This window comes from Thermobia domestica, chromosome 2, assembly GCF_964235325.1.
Source record: "Thermobia domestica chromosome 2, izTheDome1.hap1.1, whole genome shotgun sequence".
NCBI classification, from domain to species: Eukaryota; Metazoa; Arthropoda; class Insecta; order Zygentoma; family Lepismatidae; genus Thermobia; species Thermobia domestica.
The window spans coordinates 386,074,326-386,100,907 of NC_137455.1; the positions used below are offsets into that span (position 1 = coordinate 386,074,326).

The following is a 26,582-nucleotide window of genomic DNA, read 5'->3' on the forward strand; positions in this document are numbered from 1 at the left end:
TGTCATACAGTATTTTTGAAAGATCCTAGAAATAGATAATCAATAGTTTTGTCTATTTGCCCTAGCATTAGAAAATCTGTTCATATGCTGCTTGAAAATGGCCTACGTGTTGAATTTTGAAAAGTCGAGCAAGAAACGAAAGCAAGTTTGCAGCTGTTCATCGAAAAAAGATTTAAAGAAATCCATCTTTCTACCTGGAAACCCACCTGATTCTTCTTTTGGTCTGTTTGGGGGTGTCTGCTGCAACTTTTGATTAGTTGTTGTCAATAATCAAAGAAGGCTCCAAGGCTTGTGTTGATGCATGCAGCTGCTGCTATGCTATGAACCACCTGTTCCACTTGTCAGATCACGTGACGTAGGAAAAAAAGGGAAGGGAATCCATCCAGCACGTGGTTCGCTGGCTGAGCGGTGAGCCCAGCCGTGACAGTTGGATGTGAAGCAAGCTCTGGTGCACACTCTGTAGTGTAGACTTTAGAGCTGGGTGTATTTTTAGTGTTTGTGGAGTGCAGTGACTCAAAACACATGATTTAGGGGGAATTACCCCTGAATTCACAGCATCTCACAGGACTAACTGCTGGTGGTGCATGTAAGTATTCCTGTTATTAATTACTACACTATTATTAATAACATGGCTCTCGTAACAGGTGCGATTTATGAATGAATGTAAACAGCGGTTGTGGATGTAGAGTAGAGAGAGTAAACAGCGCTTTAAAAACTTGATTACTCATAAGTTACGCAGTAAGGTGTGTATTCTCTTTTTGAGTTCGAAGCATATGAAATTAATTGTGTGTTGCACGTATATTGGCGATATGTAATCGTGGTTTAATTTATTGTAGATGTGATGCCAGGTTGATTAAATCTTCCCTCCTAAAATTTGTGAACGAATAGGCCTATATGAATTGTGCGGTTTACTTGTAGAAACAATTTCGTATCTGTATGTGCAGTTTTGTATTTTTTGAAAAATAAAAATGCTCTGTTGAATATGAAATTCCAAACAGTAGTCTGCTCCTAATCAGTTTTCAGTTCGTAGTTAAGATTCTCAGAAAGAAGCTTGGATCGCGTTTGGAAAATTTTCCATAATAATGAAAATGAATTGTTTAAGTTTTACGTCCGACGGTTATGGCTGCTAGGCTAAAAGAGACGATGATGATGAGAAATAAAGAAAATAGTGGAATGAATAAAATAAGAGCAAACGGAAGAATCCCGAGAAAACCCGCGAACTAAGTTTGTCCACCACAATGTTCAATTGGTGCGAGCTGGGATCGAACGAAGAACTCCATGCACCAGAGGTGATCGCTCTGCTACTGAGCCACCGCGGCCTCTTCAATAATAATAATAATAATAATAATGATAATAATAATAATAATAATGATAATAATGTTCCGTTGTAGCACTTGTGACATTTCATTAATGAGATTGAAAATACTTCTGAGGTGATAAAAAATGTTAACTTTCTGATCGCGAAAGGGAATTAATTATTATTATTTAATGCAGTGTATTATAAGGAAGATTTCAGGAGAAAAAATCCATGTTGACAACCATCATTAAAAATATTCCCTAATTGTATATCATTAACATAAATAATTCGTCATACTCTGTGCATATTGGAAAATTATACGTTACGTTTCTAATAGGCGTTTGTGTTTTGAGCGTGTACATTTTACGTACAATATCAGGTGGAAGTTAGTTAAAATAAAAAGTTTAAATTCTTAACAGCGGAGATGTCTTATTTAATAATAAAATTTACTTTATACAGAATTAAAGAACCGTCGCTTTTCAAAATTTAACTGTGTGCAATGCTCGAAACTTAGGCTACGTTCAAACGGATATGACGGCTAGCGCAACAATACAATCCGTTGTTGATTCCAACGTATCTAATGCTATTTTTGCCCTTTTATGCTTAAAGTCTGTGTTAAGTCAGGAACCAATAGAATTAGTACAGCACAGTTCATGAAGTGATATTCCTGTAGTTGAATAAACATTTTGTCGAAGAACTAGCTTTTGATGTAAGAAGTATGTCTTATTTTCCTGGGATGCATAGTAATGCCTGTAGATGTACCTGAATATCTATGTAATGAAACAGTACTTATGCACGGTTTTCAGTTTTTGTAGACATTGTATTCCCAGTTCTGATTGGGCCTTCCTCATGATGGTACAATCCGCGGCAAAAAACCTGCAACATGAGCATATAAGTTTATTGTGAAATCACGAAGTCTTTTGCTCTAAAATAAGTGTGCACGGGAGGAGGCCGAGGTTTATCCTGGCGTGATTCGTTCCACTTAGACATTATGTTCATTCCCTGTGCTGTTAGGCGTAGTTTCACAATAAACTTACATTATGATGTTGCAGGTTTTTTGCCGCGGATTGTACAAGTAATTTATTCTCTATGAGAGCTCTTGTGCTTCGTATTTTAAGATAATGTAGATCCACGCCCTATTTAGCACAGGTGTTGACAAAGCCGAACCCAGTTCATTATTTTTAGTTTCTCATTGAATTGGCAGAAAAAAGAAACTGGCAACTCTACGCCGGTTCTGCTAATATACTTGATTTGATTTGATTTTGAGTTTAGCCTTCCTTTCAGCACCGCGGCTATATGAGGTGTGAACCTACAGCGTAACGTGGGAGCAAAATCGCATGAGTTCCCACCAGGAATCAATTCCGGTCACCCACGCCAAAGGCGCGTACACACACCGCTTAGCTACGAGTTAGCTCTGCTGGGTTACGTGCTCCACTTATCTAACCCGGGATTTACTTGAACCTGAACCCACAAAGTAGGGGTGATGTGTATATATTTCCTGAAAGCTTAGGTCAATTTAAGATCAAAACCGGTTACCAAAAGTGGGGAGGTCTCATGCATTCCGCTTGGGGGCAGCACTTTACTCATTGTTATTAAAATATTTAGGCGTATCCACAAAGTCCGTTACAACCCCGAAAAATCTTGAAACGGTGAGACAGATATGAGAACAGAAAAACATGTCTTTCATCATTTCAAAAATACAACGTATGAAAGTAAAATAAATTGTCTCAAGGTCCCCCGCAGTGTCCCAGACGGGGTCCAACTCAAAAATTTTAAATGGAAAGGGGTGTCAACTTGCATATCGTATGAAAGTTTGTGTTAAATGAAAGAAGATAAATCAAATCTCGACTCTACGATAAGTCTGTGCAAAAAAGTGATGGGTCAAAATAGTGCAACGGACTTTGTGGACACGCTTAAAGATTTTAATAACACTAAGTAAAGTGCTGCCTCCAAGCGGAATACATGAGACCTCCCCAATTTTGGTAACCGGATTTGATCTTTTCTTGACCCAAGCTTTCAGGAAATATATACATCATCCCCACTTTGTGGATTCAGGTTCAAATACATCCCTAAGTAAGTTAATGTAAGGGCTAGAGCCTATCTTTGGGAAGAATATTCATACCTACATTTGAATTCTATGTTTCCCGAATTCTGATTCGGAAAAAGCATATCTATGGAATAGGTTCCGCAGTATCTTTTTTTTTATTATTTTTTTATTTTTTTAATATAATCTAGAGTGTTTCGAAATCGGAGATGAAGAACTCTTAAGATTTGGGATCTGGATCACTCCCGAGGGATGATAACCACTGCAAGAGTTGGTGTGCAGCTTCCTCACATGCCAATGAGAATTCAACGAGACATAATGGAACGTTTAAGAAAAGATGTTGAGAATGATGGACATGTGGAGCACACTTTGCTACTCTGTTCTTGCATTGGTTTGAATTTTTTAGCCACCCTGTTGATATACTGGACATAGAGACCGAAGCTACAAAAATCTTGGCTATTCCTCTGATGACAAGGATGTTTGGACTGGAGTACTTCATGGACCGAAGTGGCTCAAGAGCGTTCACCTCTGGTGCATGGGGTCCTTGGTTCGATCTCAACCTGCTCCAAGTGAACTTTGTGGTGGACAAACGTCGTGTGCGTGGATTTTCTCGGGGTTCTCCCGTTTCCTCCCACTTTCTTCATTTCTCCACCATTTCATTCATTTCTTATCACAGATTCCTTTAGTCTAGCCGACATAAACATAGGACGTAAGACATGGAATTCATTTTTTCTTTTTGGAGTACTTCATTGCGAGGGGCATACACTCCCAACAAAATCTACTTTTCTCTCTCTAGTTTTGCTTGGGCAGTGACTACATTGTTTTTCACTTGTGCAGTGTGGAATAAAAATTGTCAGAAATTTAAAAATTTGCATACTCCGTGGGTCAAAGAATCCGAAGGTTCGCCGCAAGGACAACACCTCGCTACTGTCAACAAATATGAGGCTTACATCTAATGTGTGTGAATTTTGCAGACCTCGGTTCCTCGTTGACAATCATTTCATAAGTTCGAGTTATCCCCAAATTCTAAAATGTCACAGCAAACTTATTGTGAATCCCAGTTTAACCTATCATTATAGGACGTCTTCTGATTGTAATTTTCCCTGGAAAAGTGACCCATTTGCAAGTAAATTGTTTAGTATTCTTGGATGTGAGAGATTCGGGTTCAATTTGTTGCGGACAAATCCCATGTCAGGCTATCCCATATAGCATCGGCGCTAAGAATTGTCGTTAAAACCTCTTTCAGGGAAAAGGTAAAACCTTGCAATCGATATCAATATAAGTACGAAAAAATGTCCTAATTAATGATCGAACCCACTTCCTTTGTATTCACACTAGTAGGCACACAGTTCGCGTCACATTGTCTTTACTTTGCCTTTTACAAGATGTTCGTAGTAGCTAAGGCGTGTCGCGTTCGCAAACAGTTGGCACATGTGCTAAGTCAATTGCAGAAGAGCTCGGGCATGGGCTGTAAATCATACGAAGCATGCATCATCTTGTTAGTAAAAGTGCTTCAGGATACAGAACGTGCCTGGCTCATTTCATTTAATCTTTCAGTCGTATTAATCAGTATGTTTGGTGGGCAGCAGGTAATTTATCATTGTTGAAAGAGAGTATCATATGTAAAAGTGTATTTTGATTTGAATTTATAATTGACATGTTTTAACTCTCGGACAATGTAGTAAAGTGTATAATAAAACCATTAAAGACAAATCTTTTGCAATTTTCTCTACCAAACAATATTGTTTGATAGAACAAAAAGAGCCAGTTTGCATTAGAATTCCCTTTAGCTGTTGATTATGCAAATAAGAATATTTATGAATTTTATTTACTATTTATGATCTTATTAACATAATACTTGGTATTAATTATAAAGTTAACACCACTTTCCTTTTTCGTCGTGTTAAATTTTGTGGAAGTTATTGTTTTATTTGTGACTTGCGCCACGAGTTCGATTTCCGACGAGGAGATATGCGGTTCAATTCGGAGGGTGAGATATTAGCGTTTTTGCCTTTCAAATGGGAGATCAGAGTTAAATTCTCAGATTCGGATTTCAGGTTAATCTACATATTCAAATGGGGGCACGGTGGCTTATTGTAGAGCGATCACTTCTGCTGCGAGGAGTCCATAGTTCGATACTCAGGCTAGACTAGTAGTTTTTGGTGGACAACAACGTGTCCGTGATTCTCTAGTTTCCTCCCACATTCTCAGTCTACCTGACTTCATAATAATTCAGTTTCACCAGTTACTCGTGTCTGTTTTAGCTACAAAGCATGAAATTCGAAATTTTACTTCATTTTGTAAATTGGTGTGTAATCGTCCTAAAAAAAAAAAAAAAATAAAAATAAAAAAAATAAGTTTTGTTCCTTTTGATTTTTATTTTACGCTCGTTTTGTCAAATTCAACCAATCAAACAAAAAAACAAACTCCTTTACTTTCATCTTTCGTCTGTATTTCTGATCTGTTCGTAAATACAGAGGTTGATTTATTTATATTGAGCTGAAGTCGTGTAACTGTACCACGCACCCTTTACCCATCGCCGTGAGATTGTCACGATGCAAGCAAAGGTATCTCATTAGTCACTTAGTAGAGCAGTGTGATCGAGGGTAGTAGTCTGATGCCGCCGAAACTGAACAGATTCTTGAAACGGTTCATTTTGTCCCTTTCCGACGCTAAGTTCAAGACGAAATACAAGAGCTTTAAACATTTACTCAGGCTCCCACCCAGTAATTTTTGCTGGGAGGGGGAGGTCCAAATACTACAAGACAAGACATTTATATAGTATTGAACCGGTGTTATTCTGCACCCGAAAAGACGATCACGTCGAAATTAAAATACCGCTAATTTTACAGTAATTATGTGATATCATCAAATAGATAAAAGATAATCGAAAAGTGAAACAAGAGCTCGCTAGACAATATTATTTTACATGAGATACCATTATCATGACTTACTTATCTGCTTTCAGTTTCCAGCCATTTAGAAAATCGGCATTTAATTTCGCGTTTCTAAATATCTGCAAACGGAAAGCTACTAGGTGATTCGCGATAACGGTACTTCATGCAAAATAATATTGTCTAGGGTGCTCTTGTTCCACTTTTCCATTATCTTTTATTTATTTAAAGATGTCACATATTTTTTTTTGTAAAATTAGCGGTATTTTAATTTCACAGTGATAAGGACTCTTAAGTACTGTCACCTATACCCTCAGAAAAAGACAATATTTAGAACTAGACTGCTTTTATAAGAGGAAGGTTAGAGATGAAATGAAAGATCAAGTCAATGCTACATCAATCATTTTTCTGCTATATTATACAAGTGTATACTGAATTACAAAGTTTTTAGGGGATTCGGACACGGTGAACCCCCTACGTGGATGCGCCCCTGGATTTACTCATGAAGGATCTGGAGTATTATCTTGTATACTTGAAACAGTTGTAGCGTCATTTAACGAATTTAGTACCACACTCAATATCCTGTGATACCAGACGACAAATTTGACCGTAGGTTTACTTTGCGTGTTTCCGACACAACCTAGCGACAAGAGGCATCCGCTAGCCGTGTGTCGTGGAATGGAATAAACCATAGTTCGAAGGCATTGTAATTAATTACGTGTGTTCCGGATCCATGGCGGCGGTGGTAAGTGGGCCTTGATTCCTCGTTAGACCAAAAATAGCCAGTCGCGAAGCGGTGAAATCTCCCTGAAGAGGAGAGGGAGGAGGAATATCAAGCGCTGATTTTTTAAAAACCAGTTCTCGTCGATTTCATTACGAGAACATCATTTTTTTTTTTTTTTTTTTTTTTTTTTTTTGTTAGTAGAGAATATGGTAATTTGATCATTAACTGAAGTGAGGTCTTCTTATTCTAGCTGTTTGTTTCTTTTTCCAATTTGACGGAAGGAGATGAATTTTTCTTCCACTTTACAGGCAACATTTCTTCACAAAATTTTTCGAATTTGTCAATTAAATAAAGTCAGAAATAAGTAATTGTGATTTATGTACTAGATCTGTTTCATTGTAAAAATAAATAATTATTGACTTAAAGAGAATAAAGAATATTAAAGGTTTAGAAAACGAGCCAGATTGTAGTTACACAATATTAAGTAAATGTTTCTAGACATTTTTTTTAATAGGTTAGAGATTGGTGAGTAATTGTCGGGTGGGTGTGTAAATTAAGGTGACTCCAAAAACTTGATTTAAAGGAACATATAGGGCCTATATGCCTTCACACAAAGGCCGATGCTATAGCGAGTTACCTTGAAATAAACAACCCAAGTTCCTTCGCAATCAATGGCGATATGAGATACGCCTCTTTACACAAACCTGAGAATTTTTGATGTCGGCTAATTTGTCGGTTACTCAAATTTCCGCGTTGTATCAAAGATATTGTATACAATGCGACAAGTATTGCAATGTCAGGAAAAAAAAAGATAGTCAGTTAAGGAAGGAAGGAGAAATGATAGGAAAGAAGTAGTAAAGGAGTTGAAAAAAAAATAAAGATAAATGATTTGATTACACAGCTACACACAAATAAAAATTATGTGCAGCAGACCCCAGACTATGGGTTCAGTGTATTTTGTTACACAGAAACCAAATTGCAAAACCCCAGGGCAATTGATCGTGTTTTTTTTTTTTTTTTTTTGTTATGGGCGAAAAACTTCTGATTTTCGATAGTGAGAACACACGCGATTGAAAGTATCCACTTTATCAAACGCATTTTGATAATGCTTTTGATAAAGTGGACATTTTCAAATATTTACGATCAATATTAACAGAGAAAAATCATATTCACGAAGAAATGAAATGTCGTCTAAAAACAGGGAATTCGTGTTACTATTCGGTTCAAAATCTCTTGTCGTCGCGGATTCTGTCGAGAAATTTGAAGCTTAAAATATACAAAACGGTAATCATGCCTGTTGTTCTGTATGGCTGCGAAACATGGTCACTTACTCTGAGGGAAGAACATAGACTGAAAGTATTTGAGAACAAGATCCTGAGACGAATATTCGGACCCAAGAGGAACGGGAATGGGGAATGGCGGAAACTTCATAACGAGGAACTACATAATTTATATGGTTTACCCAACATTGTTAGGGTCGTCAAATCTAGGAGGCTTAGGTGGGTAGGTCATGTAGCTAGAATGGAAGAAAGTAGAAACGCTTTCAAAGTTTTAACTGGAAATCCAATCGGAAAACAACCATTAGGAAGACCTAGGCGCAGATGGGAGGACAATATTAAGATGGATCTCGCAGAGATAGGAATACAAAGTAGAAACTGGATCCAATCGGCTAAGGATAGAAGTCAGTGGAGAGCTTTTGTGAACGCGGCATTGAACCTCCGGCTTCCATAGGCCATAGTTAGTCAATCGCATTCGATATGTTAGTATTTTCTTATTTCCCTTCCAAAATAGTTTTCTTGGCCCAAAGATGGCATTGTGATGCATTTTTGTAAATAGTACCAGTTTCCAACTTTCACCCCAAAGACAACCGTTAAGAAAGGGAGAAGGGGGAAGATGTGTCCTCGCCGAGCGAAGAGGGTTCGTCGCGAGGAACAGAAGTGAGCAGAGATACAGTGCGAGTGCGCGATGTTTGTGTAAAATTAACATTCACTATTCACATAAACAATCAATTTTCTCATTATGCACAGTAATCAAGTGCAGTAGTGCAAGACAATGTGTTTTTATCATGTCTATTTTGGTTTTCGATTATAAGGAAAACAAACAAACAATCGATCAAGTGAAATAATAGATTCAAGTTATATTTAGTTAACTTTATTAATCAACAACTAATAATCATATATTTCTTTAATTGACTTATATCTGTTATTCCACTTATTACATATGTGATGAATTAAATTACTGTTGAACACTAATGCGATCATTATTCAACTCGCGTATCCGTGGATGAACCTCTATGGAAATACAGTTCTGTTTATAAATTAACAGTGGTCCTCGAACTATTGCACATCAATCACACATACTAAACATAAAAGGAAAGAAGGAAAAAGGATAGAAGGAAAAAAAAAAGAAGCGATATTTTGCGAGTTTACCCCATAAATAACTGACGTCGAGCTATTCCCTTTACTCAAAAGTTATTTTTGCAGTGTGCCATTTTTCAACATTCCTTTCTAATATGGAACGTGCACATCACTATTTAATAGCCTTTGAATATGTAGTAGAACTGAGGGTTAAGAAAATGCTCATCTTAGATCTAGTCAGTTGTTGTGTTGCTGAGGCCAGATCATTCATGTTACCTTGTTACATGTCGTGTTAGTTTGTGGCAAGGTTTTATGAACCTTCTTTGTTGTAGTTACTTGCAATTAGATATAAATTGTTTCAAACTGCGAAATCAGAGATCAGATCTTTCCTTTACGGTCCAGCAATACAGTAGCATTGAAAATGAAAGTTTTTTTTTTTTTTTTTTTTTTGTTTGAGATTTTCTGCAGCATCCTCACTGATGCAGGAAATCATACGAAGAGAAATTTCTTCTGTTCATAACTATGGATAGAGATTAACTGACCGTGAGAGAAAACTGGGAGATAACGTTTGAATTAGCCAAAAGCATTTGTTTTAGTTTAAAGGAAGATTTTGAAAAAAGTTTAAAGTAAATAGCTTCCTGTCACGAATTTTTATTTTGGAACACAATCTGGAAAATAGAGATTATTTTAAAAATTTTCTGCAATATACAGTGAGATCAGAAATGAAATCTTTAAGTTTTACGTCCCATGATTATGCCGGTTAGGCTAAAGGAGACTGTGATGATGAGTAATGAATGAAATGGTGGAATGAAGAAAGTGGGAAGAAACGGGAGAACCCCGAGAAAACCCACGCACACCGTGTTTGTCCACCACAAAGTTCACTTGGCGGGGCTGGGATCGAACCCGGGACCACAAGCACCAGAGGTGAACGCTCTACCACTGAGCCACCGCGGCCCCGCAGAATCACAGGAGCTGCTACTACAAAGAGAACTGGAATCTTCTCCCGCTTATTCCAGTAAGAGCTCATGCGGTTCGGATCCACGTTGAGGTGTAGGCTATGTCTCATACACCCTTGATACTAAAATGCAAACCAACTATTAATAATCTTACATCAGTTTTCCCACCAATTTCTTAATTTGTACATAACCCTCACATGATAATTTGACAAAGGCAAGGCAACTGTCCTCTCCTTGCGTCTATGAACGACATCTCTGACCGATAACAATCAAAAATAAGCACATCATAAGAACCCACCGAACAAATTTTATTCGCAGCATGGAATTGCAAATTAGTCCACTGAGAAAGGCGAATTAAACTTACGATTAACATAATCCAACTCGCCTGCTGTTTTAGTTCATAATTCAGCTTTTAACTTGGTTCTCATTTAATCATTATGCTTAGTATCGTAACGCACTGGATGTACTTTGACAGCGCTCTTCTTTGCTGGAACATAATCACAAGAAACTAACACTCTTGTGCAGGGGCCTTCTTTACACTTCTTTACACTTTTCAATCTGGTTTCAAAGAACATCATAACACTGCAACAGCTCTAAAATTAAAGTATCCGATGACTTAAGAGATGCAATCGAAGAAAGAATAATAACAAGTATGGTGTTTTTAGATTTTTCAAAAGCCTTCCAGAGACATATATTATTAGCTAAATTGAGTTCTTATTTTAACTTCTACTCCAACACTATTACTTGGATTCACTCATATTTATTCGATCGTAAGCAAGCAGTAGCTACAGATGAAGATTTATCTCAATGGATATATTTACAACAAGGGATACCACAAGGTACGCTACTTGGTAATCTCTTTTATTTATTATATACTTACGATCTTCCAAAAGCTATAAGACATGCAAAATGTCATCTATACATGGATAGTGTCCAACTGTATGTCTCTGAAAATCCATCAAATATTCGAGAAGCATGAACAAAATTAAATTATGATCTTCAGAATATCGAAATGTGGTCAAAAGAAAGTGCACTGGAAATCAACCCGAATAAATCTTATGCTATTTTTATTAGATCCATTAAATCATGTCGAAAACTGACTTTAATAATATGAAGAAAATGTCTTTCTTTGACTAGAAAATGACTGAGAAGTAATCTTAATTTATGTTAGAACGTTGTGGCCATCAACGGATAGAAATGACTAAATTTAATAGAATGAATTTACATGTTTTAGTGTTGAGTACGTCAGCAGGGTAAAACTTACGTTACAAGTTACGTAACTTAATTTGTAATCACGGTTACTGACTCCTAAAAGAAGGGTTTTTGCAACTCTGTATAAAAGAAAGGTGCTTTTACATAAGAAACTCTTAAGAAAAAGTAGTAAGTGGTTAATATAAAAGAATTGTTTCCTGCTGGAACAAATGAACAGCCGCGTAACAGTGGATGATCTTCTTAATTGAGACAACTCTTCATTTCTCAGCTTTGTATACGCTGATTATTTCTTGGAAATTTTTGTTTATCATCTTTCTGTGCACTCCATTATACTACTGTTCTTTGTTGTTCAAGTACAATATCTATTCTTAATATACAGGGTGTCCATATGAAACCTCTCTGATTACAAATATTAATTGCATGGAAACTACTAGTGCCAGAGAATAACGGTTTGCGGCATCTTCAAGAGCAACTCAGAGTTTTATATATATGGCCGGATCTAGGATTGTCTGATGGGGTAGTACACCAATAATTCCTAAAATAGCCAATCACACTGAAACTCTTCAAAGTGACATGTGACAATATTCTTTACCCCTGCCAACGCTGATACATAGAACGAAGGGAAGTATTTTAAAGAGAATCGCAAGTGTTATGCAGGAAAAAAATGTTCTCTCTTCCTGGCTTCTGTTTTCTTCCATTCTTGACAAATGTTATATTATCTGGCTTGGTGAATCCTTTTCCTTTCATTCTTAGAAAATCGATTTAAACTATTGCTTTTGCACGGAAAAATAATGGCAGAAAGTTTCGGAAAGTGTTGCTGTTTTCACTGCTAGCTTCTCATTTCAGTTACAACGAAAGTGCACCCCTCTGAATCCGGCCATATATATAATATATAAAATGCACTTGTATATGGGCCCCGTTAATAGCTCTCAGAATGTCCAGTCGACATTCAATGTCATGCCATGTATTGTGTACCATGTCCGATGTGATTGAGTTAATGGCTTCTTCAATTTTGTGACGAAGAGCAGGAATATCACGTACAGGTGTGGTGTAGGCTCCATCTTTGACGTAGCCCCATAGGAAGAAATCCATAGGGGTTATGTCGGGAGATCCAAAGTTTCCTCATATGTTGTGCTTTGCCCGAGTCAGGCTGTCGGTTGACACTCCCCGTGGCTAAAGACTTATCAAACCTTGTTTTAATGGTTCCGTGGTCTGGTAGGTCCCGTTGGTAGTTTCGTCTGAAGTTCTTTTGCACGGTAATTGGTGATTTAGTCCCAGCCAACCACACCACACACTGCGCTCTCGCTTGTGCTGTTGTCATTGTTCATGAACACCTGCAACAAATAACAACAATTAATAATAATAATAATAATAATAATAATAATAATAATAATAATAATAATAATAATAATAATAATAACTGGGTTGCTTTTCTAGATGCTGCAAACCATTATTCTCTGACACTGATAATTTCCATGTAATTAATATTTGTCTTCAGGGAGCTTTCATGTGGATACCCTGTATAGTAATTGCAACTGGTATGGTTGAGTGTAAGAGTTTGCGGTTTCGAATCGTGGGCTCCATTTTCCGTAGTTCTTCATGAAACTAACGTATGCTTCACTTACAGTATTTATCCATTACTGACTCTTTTTTAGTAGTAGTGCAGCATAATGACTTCTACGAGTATTTTCTTCTAGGGATGGCCAGAACCGGTTTTCGGGTCTGAACGGATCCGGTTCTGTAACCGGGTTTTCGGATCCAGGTCTGCCGCTTGTCTCATTTCGCTAAATAAACTGGGTAACTGGCAAACTCATTGGCTAAACAGGCAAACTAGCAAACTCATTTTGCTGAACAGCCACTGGCGGACCAATTTTTTCTTTTTTTTTTGGGGGGGGGGGAACAAGCGCATGGTCCTCTTTGTAGTGTTTTGAAGGTGAACTTTGTGCCTCCTTTACGGGGCTTTGCGGGCTTTCGGATCCAGGTCTGGAACCGGTTCCTAAGATCCGGTTGTGGAACCGGGTTTTCAGATCCAGATCTGGAACCGGTTCCTAAGATCCGGTTCTAGAACTGGGTTTTCGGATCCAGGTCTGGAACCAGTTCCTAAAATCCGGCTCTGGAACCGGGATTTAGGATCCAGGTCCGGAACCGATTCTAAAAACCGGATCTGCGAGAACCGGTTCCACCGGAACCGAAACTTTGTGGCCATCCCTATTTTCTTCGTATATTAGTCACCAGAAGAAAATAATATTATTACCAAGTATTCTGCTTTTTGGCAGGTCCCGGGACAGATTTTTAGGTTTGGTCCTCGAAATGGTTGTTCCACGCTTCTCAGCTTCCTCTTTTAACTCCCATTATTTTCTTCTATTCTTCAAATAATCGATCAATTGTATTCTTCCTGTTTCTCGCTTTCTTTCCATGTTTCCTTCTATAGCGATGTGAAGAAGATAATTTTCATAGCATTAGCCAACATCACGCTTCGGTCTCGTAGGTTGCTCCAGGTACTCGCTATAGAGAGGCTGACTGAACTCCAGCCGAATTGGAACTGGAGTAGAATAAGAAAATTTTCTCCTCCACTGGGAATTGAATTTTGGCTCCATTTTGTAGGTAGACGTCATCCCTGTTCTCACCCATATTTAAATAGTTCATAGAGACTAAGACAACAAAGAGGATCACACAAAACATACATCTATTTCTGATTCTAGAAGTTTTAAATTTGTCCGCTAGATGTCGGTCATTGAAGGACGTTTGTTGCCACCTAACGGGCGATATGTAACTTTAAGCATTCTACAATTATACACTTTGGTTTCAATACTCTTGTCTTTGGTGCAAGCGGCCCTAGGTTCGATTCCCTTTGGGGACACTCGAGTCGAGAAATTGTAAAAGGTTTTCAAGACCAGCCATTCTGAGTTTTGCTCATTCACACCAGGCAAATACCGGGATGGTACTTAACATACAGGCCGCTTCCTTCCTTATTCAATCCTTCCTAACTTTCCTTTCCTCGGATAATGTGATCACCGAGGGACGTCATCCCTTGTATGTGACTGACCAACCTGAACGTAGATGCTGAAAGCCTAAAAATCTCATTTCTAATCCTAATCGATAATAGAAAGTGGGATATGGCTAGCCATCGTTATAGTCACTGGTAGATTCGTTAACTAATTCGGCCGAGATACTCATTTCTATTACAAGAAACAATTCAAAAACTCGCTTTAGGTCGAGTTGTCATTTAGAGTAACGGACAGACGTACTAACTTTACAATCCTATAAGGCATACTGTTGTAATCCTAATAATATTGAGCATCTGTTCAAAGTGAGCAGTCAGCTCGTCTGAGAAGTACCAACCCTTTTCTCTGAAAACACCGAGCGAAGTAGCTCAAGTGGTAGAGCATTGGATTCGCATTCGGGAAGTCGTGGGTTCGATTCCCGCTACCGCCCATTCTGACTGGAGTTTTCCAGGGTTTTCTTCAGTCCTACCAGGCGAATGCCGGGATGGTACCTACTAAAGAGCCCCTGGCCTGTACCGTATCAAATCCTTACCATTGTTATTGTTGTTGTTAGATATCCAGTATAAAATGGCCTCTGAGCTGTACCTGGTGATTGTTAAATAAATAAATAGGTATAAATCATCCTAACATATAATGCTTATGCACTTAAATCACTTAAAAACATCATGTTGCAGATATTTAAACGTTAAAACATAGAGTAGTAGTATGTATAGGGCACTATTTACTCCCACCCTTGTTAAAGTAATCCCTGGTGGTTGGAGTGAGAAGATAAGCTAAGATAGAACTCTTCTTGTGAAGAGATGCTTCGTCGTACAACGCGAGTATTGTGTAACTCATGAGCCAGCTTATCAAGGTATGTGATCATTATGCAACGTAAGCAAACCAAGGCGGAACATTGGATAACAACAAACATAGTTGCGATTTAATATATGTGTCTGCGAGCGTATGTTTGAAAAACGATGTTTATCAACTTGTAATTAGGTGTATCGTGCTCTGTGCAAGTGAAGGAAGAAAATAATGCTGGTTGGATTAATTAGTGCAGTGTCGGCAAGTACACTGAACTTCATTGAATAATATTTGTGTTTGTTGTGCGGAACAGTACGAGATTGCGGAACAATGATTTTATTCCAGCAAGTCTGATCTGTATTTGTCCTTCCTTACAAATACATTTCATCTGCAGCGTTGACACATAAATGAATAATATATGTATCATTAAATGCAGATGGTTGAGTAAGGGCTGTTTTATTGGTGGAAATTGGACGCTTGTTAATTCAACTAACTGCCCAGTTCTTTCATGATGCTGGGTCAGCAAGAAAACTTTATTCATATTTACCCTTTCTTGACACAAAACTAACAGCACAGAAGCCTAATATATTAAAGATAACGGTGCTAAAGGATTGTTACAGCAATTACTGTAAGGCAACAGGTCAATTAATTAGTTTGGTGTTTAACGCCCCTTTCCGGACCGAGATAATACGAGACGTGAACCTAGAACTTAACGTGGAATCCAAACTACATGAAATCCTACCGAGAATCGAACCCGGCTCTTCCGTGGTAGTGTTAAAACAACAAGGTGCATCAAGATTTCCTTTTTTTTTTTTTTTTCAATCAGTTCGAATTTACTAAGCAGGCGTGTCTGATTTATTAACGTATTTGCCTGTAACCTAGATATCCCGGACTCGGATCGTTCGGCCACTGTTTCTGAGTATCCCTCTGTCTTAAGAGTCTACATCCCGGCGAAATTAAAATACCGCTAATTTTACAGTAATTATGAGATATCTTCAAATAGATAAAAGATAATTGAAATATGGAACAACAGCGCCCTAGACAATATTATTTTGCGTCAGATACCGTTATCACAAGTCACCTAGTGGCTTTCCGTTTTCAGCTGTTTAGAAACGCGAAAATAAATGCCGATTTTCAAAATGGCTCGAAATCAAAAGCAGATAAGTGAGTCGTGATAACAGTTTCTTATGTAAAATAATATTGTCTAGGGCGCTCTTGTTCCACTTTTCAATTATATTTTATCTATTTGAAGATATCACATAATTGCTATAAAATTAGCGGTATTTTAATTTCGCCGGGATGAAGACTCTTAAGGTTGCTCACGAGACAGAAATTCAGACTGTTTTGTCTCGAATAGAATGATGAATGTAACGTCTCTTCTCGCAACTGTTTCTATTGGAAGAGCTCTGTCTCGTATCTTGTGCAGCCCTGCGTAGAGGACATTGTGACTCATTGGTTGAATGCTCATTTATAATGCGAGAAGCCTCTAGTTCGAGCCCAGACCGTGTGATTTGTAGTAAACATAAAGTGCGTAAGTTTTACCAAGATTCCTCCCTTTCTCTCCCACATTCTCATTCCACTAACTACTTTGTTACCATTCACTTCCATAAATTGTCCATCTCCTTTAGCCTACAGACCATGATGTGGGACGTAAAACCAAAAATGACTATCCCAATACCGGTATGGTACTTTCAGTAAATCAGCCTTGACTGATTTTCTTCAAAAATTCCTTACCAGTTTTTCTTTTTACATGTTGTTAGTGTAAATGAAACTAGTTTTTTTTGATTGCTTCGGGAATGATTTTTTTAAAAAAACTGAAATTTTCATGGTTTCCTTTTCATGTGCTTGAAATGAAGTGTTAGAAGTCGTTTAAAAGTCCCTTGTAAGCTACATTACCATAATAGTCAAAAGATGGTTACCATTTAATGTCGGCTTTTCTTCTCGTCATGTAACTCACAAACATTCTAAGATATTTCAATTCTGATAAGAAGAAAAAAAATAAGGTATTGTGCAGTAAGTATAAATACTTTTCTCTTTTAAAATCTTGTCGAAGATCAGAGTTCGTCAAATTCAAAAGAATTCGAGTTCGAGAGCAAAATAGTAATTCACTCGTTTCCTCTGCTACCTCAGTTTAGTTTGACTGTATTATATTGTCTCTGAAACTGTTCTCTTGCATGGTTCCAGTGTATCATTAAGTTGTTATCAGCAGGGGATATTGTTGGAGATCCATTGCACCCAAAGCAATCCGTACAGATATCAGCTTCTGCTGTGACATGTTTGAAGTACGAAGGATGTGGTGTTGAAATGAGTATGTTCGAGTAACCTGATTACCTGTAATAATCGGTTTAGTCATTAATTATCAGCTCCAAGACCAACCATGTTGTTCTCATTAATTTCTTTTGCTATACACAACAATTAGCATGCCGTGCTGTTTCTCTCCTTCCTTTCGCAACAAAAAGTAAGGCATCTCTCAACTGTGAAAAGCAGTTCTTTGGATTTCTTCAGAAGATGCTGCGTCACGCCATCACTCTACGAAATGACGTCATAATTGAATATGAAACAATTTTAAAAAATCAAATTCATTATTTATTTCAAATCTTAAGAGAAAAGGGCCTCCAGAAGTATCGTGCATTTTTGAAAAACTGAAAGTTTATCGACATCGAGATTTCCTGAAAGCAGCAAATGCGAGTTTTATTTTGTATAAAGTAGTCCTTCAAATGGATTTGTGGAAGAATCGCAAAGTGACATTTAAGTGCAACTAGAAATGCGTGATATTTGAGCTGCTTCTACGAGATATTTCGAGAGTACTGTATTCAGTAATGCCAACCTAAACATAAAATTCCCTCTCGAGCGGCAGAATTTCCCACTTTATACTAATTAGAATATTAAAACTAAAGAAGAAAGAAAATAAAGCTGAAACCATTTTATGACAGATATTTTCTTCAATACATGAGTAAGCTACTCCTAAATTTCGATCTTCGTTTATCAAGTAGTTGATCGATGAAAGAGACAGTTGAAAGTGTTGACGAAAACTAGTAATACATTTTGTCGTCAGGATTTATTTTAGCATTTTCATAATTTCTTTGTGTCATCTTGGTGTAATGAACATAAGAATATTAGAACTTTATTTATTCTTCAGTCATTTTGTATACAACGTTTTCGAAGTTTTTTGTTTTACTTTTTCTGATAATTGAAGCGCTTGGAGGATAAAAGTGGTATGTAACAAATTGAATATGATGGGAAAATTGACTTTCACAACTTTGCCCGTTAACATACCACCTTCATAGTTTCAAAATATCTGCACTAGGACGAGGGCTCACCAAATAATGTGTTAGGTAGCATGAGTAGCATATAACACGTGCATGAACAGCCAGAATTCAACATTTCGAAAAATGTAACATAACACCTTTATCCTCCAAACGCTTCAATTATAGGTTACTTTTCGTACTTTAAAATATCGAAGTACAAATCATATGTTACATCTGCACTAGAATGAATTTTTCAGTAACAAAACTTGACAATTAATATTGCTTTCAAGATTATTGAGAAATCATTGGCCTACTTTCCACCCGTAAAGAATTGAGGGGTGTAGATGCAAAAGTAGCAATCTCCAATTTTTTGAGAAATTGAGTTAGAGGTGCGATCGTATTGTTTTAAGTGTCTCCGACCGAGCGGTGAAGTCTGTTTGGATCAATACCTACACCCTCCCAGTAAACCCTCCTATTAATTAACCTACATCCCCCCTATTAATCGTAGAAACATAGTTTGTACCTCATTGGTTTCGTTATAAAGCAGTGTCTCCAAATGTAGCACTCAAATTTCCCTATTATGTACCAGAAGCGGGAAAATCCCGCCAAAATCGAAAAAAGTTTTTTTTTTTTCAGGAGAAAATTGCCCTTTTTCTCTAAATTTCTCCCCTCAGGAACATTTACAGACATATAGAAGTGGTACCGTTGGAAACCTACTCTTATTTGGAACAAAGCGAGATACAAATCATGATCCTAGAGTAAATAGAAATGTGCCAGGAACTTTTCCAATGTTTGAATTTTTGCTTTATTTACACATTTTTAGTCAATGAGTTTAGTAAAGTATCAGTATTATCACTATGTATCCTAAAATAATGCATCGTACCTCTTTCTCTTCGGCGTGAATCGGCCTTTCGAACGATATAACGTGCATATCCCTATCGTGCACCTGAGGGGAGAAAATTTCCCCAAAAGGGAAATGTTTGTGAAAAAAATTTCCACGTTCATTTTCAAAACTTGCAATCTCCAATTTTGAAACAGTAATTACAAAAAATGAGGGACTTTCTCTGGGGAAAATTTATGTTCAACCCTCTAATATTGCTACGATCTACTATGCCAAAAAATCTGTAAGTTAAAATCTTATGGGGTTTACGAGATATCAATTAATCGCTCCTCCTAAAAATTTCGGCCGAGTGGAAATTGCCACTTTTGCATCTACACCCCTCAATTATGTTCTTGTCGATGAAAAATCCCATATTTATGGCCAGTTGAGACGAAATTTCCCTTTTCATGAAATTGTCAAAAAATCCCACAAAATGGGATTTTCCTCACGGATTAGCATCATTGTAATTCAGCAACAGATGGCAACATAGGAATGCATGGACAATCAAATGGAGCATGACCTTCATACGGCAAGTGTGCTAATAGTCGATGGAGTTACTGTAAATATCACCATAATATTTCACTTCCGGACATCAAGTAACTTTTATGCACAGTGGTGATGTATATGTGACGGAATAAAAAAAACACCGGGAAACACCTGATTAGAGGTCATGAAGTCCTGTGACATCATCAAAATGTACGCCATGCCGACAGACAGATCTGTTTAAATGATTATATATCCATTATCAGTCATAATATTGTGATATTTCAATACACCATCAGCTACCATAATAATAATAATAATATAATAATAATAATAATAATAAGTTCCGTTTGTTTTGGTAACGAATGTTTAAAAGGTTAGTAGCAATATTTTGGAAGTGGGTGGTATACTGGTGGACATTTGGGAATTTAAAAAAAAAAAAAAAATGAGAAGGATAATGAAATCCCGTTGAACATGAATCTGAATGTTTCCAAGTCAGATTTGGCTTCCTTATGGCCGAAATCCAAGATGGCGGCCAAAAGGCAGCTGCATAAATTTGATTTTGAAAATAGCTAAAAATATTGCCGTGTGATGTATCATTTCCTAGGTTTTTGGGGTTAAAAAATCCATATGATTTCCGAATTACAATTCACCCACCGAAAGCGTCTCAAACCACCAGGAAAGTTAAGATGGTGACCAAATTTGACGAGAAATAAAAATGCTTTATACTGCTTTATGCTTTAAAGCTGAAATAAAAAAGCTGTTACATCTTTTCTATCGAGTGTGTCTTTGTTCGGAAATGGTTGACCACTGATAATTTCAAGGGTAGTATGGCTTGAGAGAAGTCCTCTGTGGAGCCGTATCTGTAATCGTATTCAGTGTGTGTGACGAGTATTTTCGCAGCACTAATTTTCACCTCCCGCCGGGTACTCAAGTCCTCCAGTGCAAATCTTCTGGAATCACCACTGCTATTGGCAAAATATGTACAGAAGGCATGTACTATTACTATAAACTGTACACAAATTTTCAGTTGAAAACAGTGCTTTAGAATGACCACAATATAACAATCACTACGCGAGTACGAGACCACCAAACGTTATTGAAACACACACTTGTAGATACCCGTTTGATATAGACTTACTCGTACAATGCTGCATATCATTTCATGCTTACATGAAAGTAACGCGATGTTTGCATTCGTTAACAACTGTCTGTGTGGGAGTGTGAATTAAACTTCAAATACGTAGATAAGGTTAATATTCGCATTACTGTACGGTGATTGTGCTCATAAACCATCTTTGATGCATTTTTAGACTTCCAAACTATGCTATGCATAAGTGTCGTTGGAACTCTTACAGAACGGCTTTGTCTGTCAACAGTCAAAGGTCAACAGGTATCAGAGCAGAAATGGTAAGAGATAATCGAGATTTTTTTTTTTTTTGGCAATCGATTAAGCGTCCCAAGAACAGGCTCTATCTCCTCCATTAACTCTGTTCAAACCGGTAGTAGTTCAAATTAGTCATTTCCGGTTTCAACAGTTATCGCCATAGAACGAAAACACTAACAGATCGTGAGACGAGGTTGTTTGCAAACGACCCAGCGTTTCAAGAGTAGTACGTGGTGTAGTGTGGTGGGTAACCCCTCTGTTATTTAGTTTTAGCATGAGTTTTGTAAAAAATTACCTAGGAACTAGTAATGTCTTGTTACTTTCTTCTGTAGAGAGTGAGAAAGTGTAATATCAGGCATCTGTACTCTCTCCCAGCAAGCCAGTAATGCATCAATGAAGAAAAAGGCTTTAGATACAGATAGGCCATGATATGGAGCCTAAAGTTTCTGAATCTTCCAATGATTTGCATAAACTGCATCAGCGAAGCTTATCTAGTGTTTGTGTTTACAGCATGTGGTGGTATCTTATTTGTTTTCTCAGCATTGTTCATCGTAATTAGTGGCGTTTTACTTTGTTCTTCGAATGTGCACAGAATTGAATACTTGTTTCGCATATGCTTTATGTGTGTGGCTTAGTTGGTACCCTGCGCGGAACGAAGCCTGCGCACAGTAAAGATCTTTAGTCCAGTTAATGTGGTAATTTGTTACGCTTTTAATTCTGATGAATGACATGTGGAGGGAAAAAATCTTCAAAGACCGCTGCAGCTATTCCAGCGGAAGATGATACTACAAGATTCAACAGTTTATTCTAGCATCTCATTGGTGCTTTCAGGACGGGAAGCCAAATTGTTTGTGTTAGTTTCAATTAATAGAAATACAGGTACATGATGAAAATATAACAACTGTATTAGTCTTTCTGTTAGAAACTCTATGGGTCTTCTTGACGTTGAAACAACAGTTCATCGTAGATTTAGTTATTACGAGAACATGCGTTTCAAACCTATAGAAATGAAGAGGCCTCATCACAACGAAATTACAATACTGCTAATTTTACAGTAATTATGTGATATCTTCAAATAGATAAAAGATAATCGAAAAGTGGAACAAGAGCGCCCTAGACAATATTATTTTACTTGAGATACTGTTATCACGACTCGCTTATCTTTCGATTTCGAGCTTATCTTTCATTTTGAAAATCGGCATTTATTTTCGCCTCTCTAAACGGCTGAAAACGTAAAGCCATTAGGTGCCTTGTGATAACGGTACCTCACGCAAAATAATATTGTCTAGGGCGCTCTTGTTCCACTTTTCGATTATCTTTTATCTATTTAAAGATATCACATAATTACTGTAAAATTAGCGGTATTTTAATTTCGTTGTGATGAAGCCTCTGAAGTGAATATAATGATGATTGTAATTTTACGTTCTATGAATATGTTCTATGGGCTAAAGGGTCTGATAATTAATAAATGTTAATGACTGTGAAATCATTGATGGAGACAGGAAAACCCTATCAGAAATTCACTGGCCTGGGATCGAACCAGGGACCTTTCGCACCAGAAGTGAGTGCTCTACCACTGACACACCGTGTTCCTCTTCACACTCATGGAGGGATTTAGTCGACCCTCAGAGGCTCACCCTCAACTGAGGTGGTACAGCTCACGGATGACGAGAAGAACCCTAAAACAGGGGGAGCGGGGAAAGGTCAAGGACACGATCAAGTCCATTTTCGGTTTTTGAGGTGTGGCGTATACTTAGATGTTGTCTGCTACTCCCGGTAGTTATCTGTGTGCTATTCTGTGGTGCCATTTGAAACCCCCGTGCGAAAAGTGGGCGAGCCCATATCTACGTCACACTACTTCTGCTAGGGTTCTTCTCGTCATCTGTGAGCTGTACGTGGTTAGTGCATTGACTTCTAATGACGGTGTATGTGGCCTTGTTGGCTAGTGGTGATTGAAAGGGGGCACGGTGACTCACCTCTGGTGCGTGGAGTCCCTGGTTCGATTCCTGGCCAAGTAAATTTGTGTTGGACAACAACGTGTCCGTGGGTTTTCTCGGGGTACTCCCTTTTCCTCTCACATTATCATTCCACCAATTCTTCCATCATAATTTCACTTGCCTTAATCACCCGTCTTCCTTAGCCTAACGGGCGTAAATGTGGGACGTTAAACTGAAAGATTTCATTTCGTTTCATTTTTAGTTACGATTGAGGCTAGCACCAAAGATTCTGAGGCCCGAGCGAAAGTGGAAGGGAGAAGAGTAGAGTTTGTATTTGTTGAATAAAGAGTTAACAAGATTCCTAAATATGAGGGTCTCGAGAGAAATATATAGCATTACGGTCTAACTAGGATCTAGTAGCGAAAAATATATTTTAAAACAGTATTTTGAATTTCTTATTTTGATAGACATATTTTTATTTCCGTACGTATTGTTAAATATAGTGAGGAACAAAAAAATTGTAAATAAAAAAAGAATAATTTAATAATCAGCAGCAACATGAAGAAGTTTATTGCAAACCAGAAATTATTTAGGGAGTGACTGGCAAGATATGTAGTACAAGAGGGGGCTTCATATGGAATGGGATGGTATAGGGCAGAGATGGGCACCCTCACTCATTTTTACCCTCAAGAGGGCCGCCCTCACCCTCATTTCGTAGATGAGGATGAGGGTGAAAGTCTATTGAGGGGGTCAACTGAGAGTGAGGGTGTCTGAGGGTGAGGGTTAGGGATGCGATTGAGGGTGAGGGTGTCTGAGGGCGAGTATGAGGGAATCAACTAAAGATGAGGGCGGCTGAGGGTGAGGGTGAAAGTGTCGATTGAGGGTGAGGGTGAAGGAGTCGACTGAGGGTGAGGGTGGCTGAGGGCGAATATGAGGGAACCAACTGAGGGTGAGGGTGAGTGAGGGTTTGCAAAAATGCCCATCTCTGGTATAGGGTATAGTACTATGCGGAACAGAAAGTGGACATTAAAAAAAATAGTACCGATGAAACATAGGTATGGACAAGAGTAGACAATAAGTGAATAGAACGGAGATGGCGTGGGCCAATGAAAACTTGACCCATGATCCATTGACCTACAACCAACCGTGACCCACTATGACCCACCACTCACCAAAAGCCATCATCATCATCTGACACGCCCTCCTCTCCACTGACTAAAGAACTCACACTTGTAATAAAACAAAGCTGTTAAATTATCACTAATCAAAGTTTGAATTTCTATGGTCAATCGCTCAATCACTGCTCTGTTACAATAACAATGACGGTGGATCTGATCTTTACGATATAAAATGGTGAAGTGTTTGTCACGGGCCATATTACGATGAATTTCAATTTAATTATCATATATAATTATTTCCTTGTTGAATTACAGATACTTTTCAGTGGAAAATAGGATGAAATTTAAAAGTCGCAAATCAAGGCAAAGTAGACCAAAGTAAAGAGAAAAAGTGTAAAATTTGACTATCTCGAAAGCCAAGAAGTAAGTCCTATTGCTGTTATAATTACAAATATCAATATCCAAAAGTATCTGAAGTTATTTATTCACTTAGATATACTCATCTCAGGTAAGTAAATAGAAACAAATGAAAAAGAAAGAAAAAGAAAGAAAAATGGAGGTCTTGAAGTAAAACGTAGACAAATTTACCAATGTTCAGAAGAAGTTGTCTAGCTCGTACAATGCATTCAGCAGAATGGGTTGATGGGTTGACCCACGACCCACAGACAAATCTGGACCCAATCCATCTCTGGAAATGAAAACTAGTGAGAAAGTGTTACGATTATTAAACCTCCCTCGTTCGATTACAAGTCGTGTAAGTTTGTAGTTTGACATTGTGGCCGTGGATTTTTTCGGGATTCTCCCACTTCCGATTTTCATTCCAGCAATTCTTTCATAATCATGCATACTCATCCATCTTCTGTAGCTTATATGGCAAATTTATATGGTGATGAGTGTAGTTGTAAATATTTAAAATACGATGCCCTTTGTGCTATTTATTTGAGGAAAGGAATCCAAATTAGTATAGGAAAAAGTACATCAAATGTCATTACTGTATATAAGGAGCACGGTTTCTCAGTGATAGAATGCTTACCTCTGGTCATGGGGTACCTCCTTCGATCCCCGGCCAAGTTTGTTTGTTGTGGACAACATCGTGTCTGTGGGTTTCCTCGGGGTACTCGTGTTTCCTCCCATTTTCTCATTCCACCAATTCTTCCATCATCATTGACCTGCTTTAATCATCGTCTCTTTTAGCCTAAAGGGCATAAAGGGCATGGGACGCTAAACTTAAAGAATTACTTTTGCTGTATTATCAACAATAAACGAAAGAGCGAGATCGAAATGGTACTGTCCATATCCTGGTGTGCAGTGCCTGATATCGTGAGAAAAGATTTCCTGTAATATGGCGTGATAACTCACTGTATTGAATGCTACAGGATTGAGCTAACATTATCATGAAATCATACCACAAAGTAGCTAATGACATGTATTGCACTGTCATGCTGACTTAACGATTGGACGGGAACTTGTTGCGAAGTCGTTCTAATAACATCCAAGTGACCATTAACAATGAAGTAACTTCATCTTTAGGAACACAGCAGATTTAATTGTAGTAATTTAGCATTACATTTGCAGAGTAATTTTCTGCTTCCTCACTATAAGACCACGTTGTGACATCTTTATATACGGTAGTCACAAATTATGGAACCTGAATCCACGTCTACTAACATTCTCAATGCACTTGGTTAAGCGTACCATTACCATTATTTATTTATTTATTATTTGCAAGTTACGGTAAACACTGGACGATTCAATATAGCCATTGAAGTGTATCTTCTTCCAGAAACACTTCAAATTCCGAATTTTTATAATGAGAATTCGTTTTACCACAAACCCGGGATTTAACGTATTTTTCGTTGTATATAAAACAGACAGACTATAAATGCTATATCCTACTTGTTTGCAGTGTGTTTTCAGTGTTCACCGTCATCTTCAATGAAGATGGACCATGCTGGATGACAGCATGAGTAGGACCATATAATTGATAGACACAATGTGTTGCCTTAGATCAGCGCTACGTGGGTTCTGCCGCTAAACCTTTGAGATACACCAGAAAGGAAAAATCCAGTGGCGATAAATCATGTAAACTGTAAGGCCACAAGTCTCTTGAAATCAGATGTTCATGAAACATTGTCAAGGAACTGCATATATATACCAAATACAATAGGCCTATTTCGTGGCTTCATAACACTGTAGTCAACTACCTACAGTAAGAAATTAGTTTCAAAGTGTTCAGTCCTTTGAGTGCGTGTAC

At 37.8% G+C, this 26,582-nt stretch overlaps 1 protein-coding gene across 3 annotated transcripts in view; it reads left to right on the forward strand.

Moving 5' to 3' along the window:
- LOC145678894 (coronin-2B-like) overlaps positions 1–26,582 on the forward strand; it is a 244,502-nt gene that overhangs the window by 91,867 nt on the left and 126,053 nt on the right. Inside the window, exon 1 of one of the 3 annotated variants that reach the window (XM_081749480.1) lies at positions 413–586. The exons of the other annotated variants lie outside the window; for them this stretch is intronic. The gene's annotated coding sequence lies outside the window, so the exon portion shown is untranslated. Of the gene's footprint in view, positions 1–412; positions 587–26,582 lie in introns of those variants that run through there. 3 annotated transcript variants of the gene reach the window in all.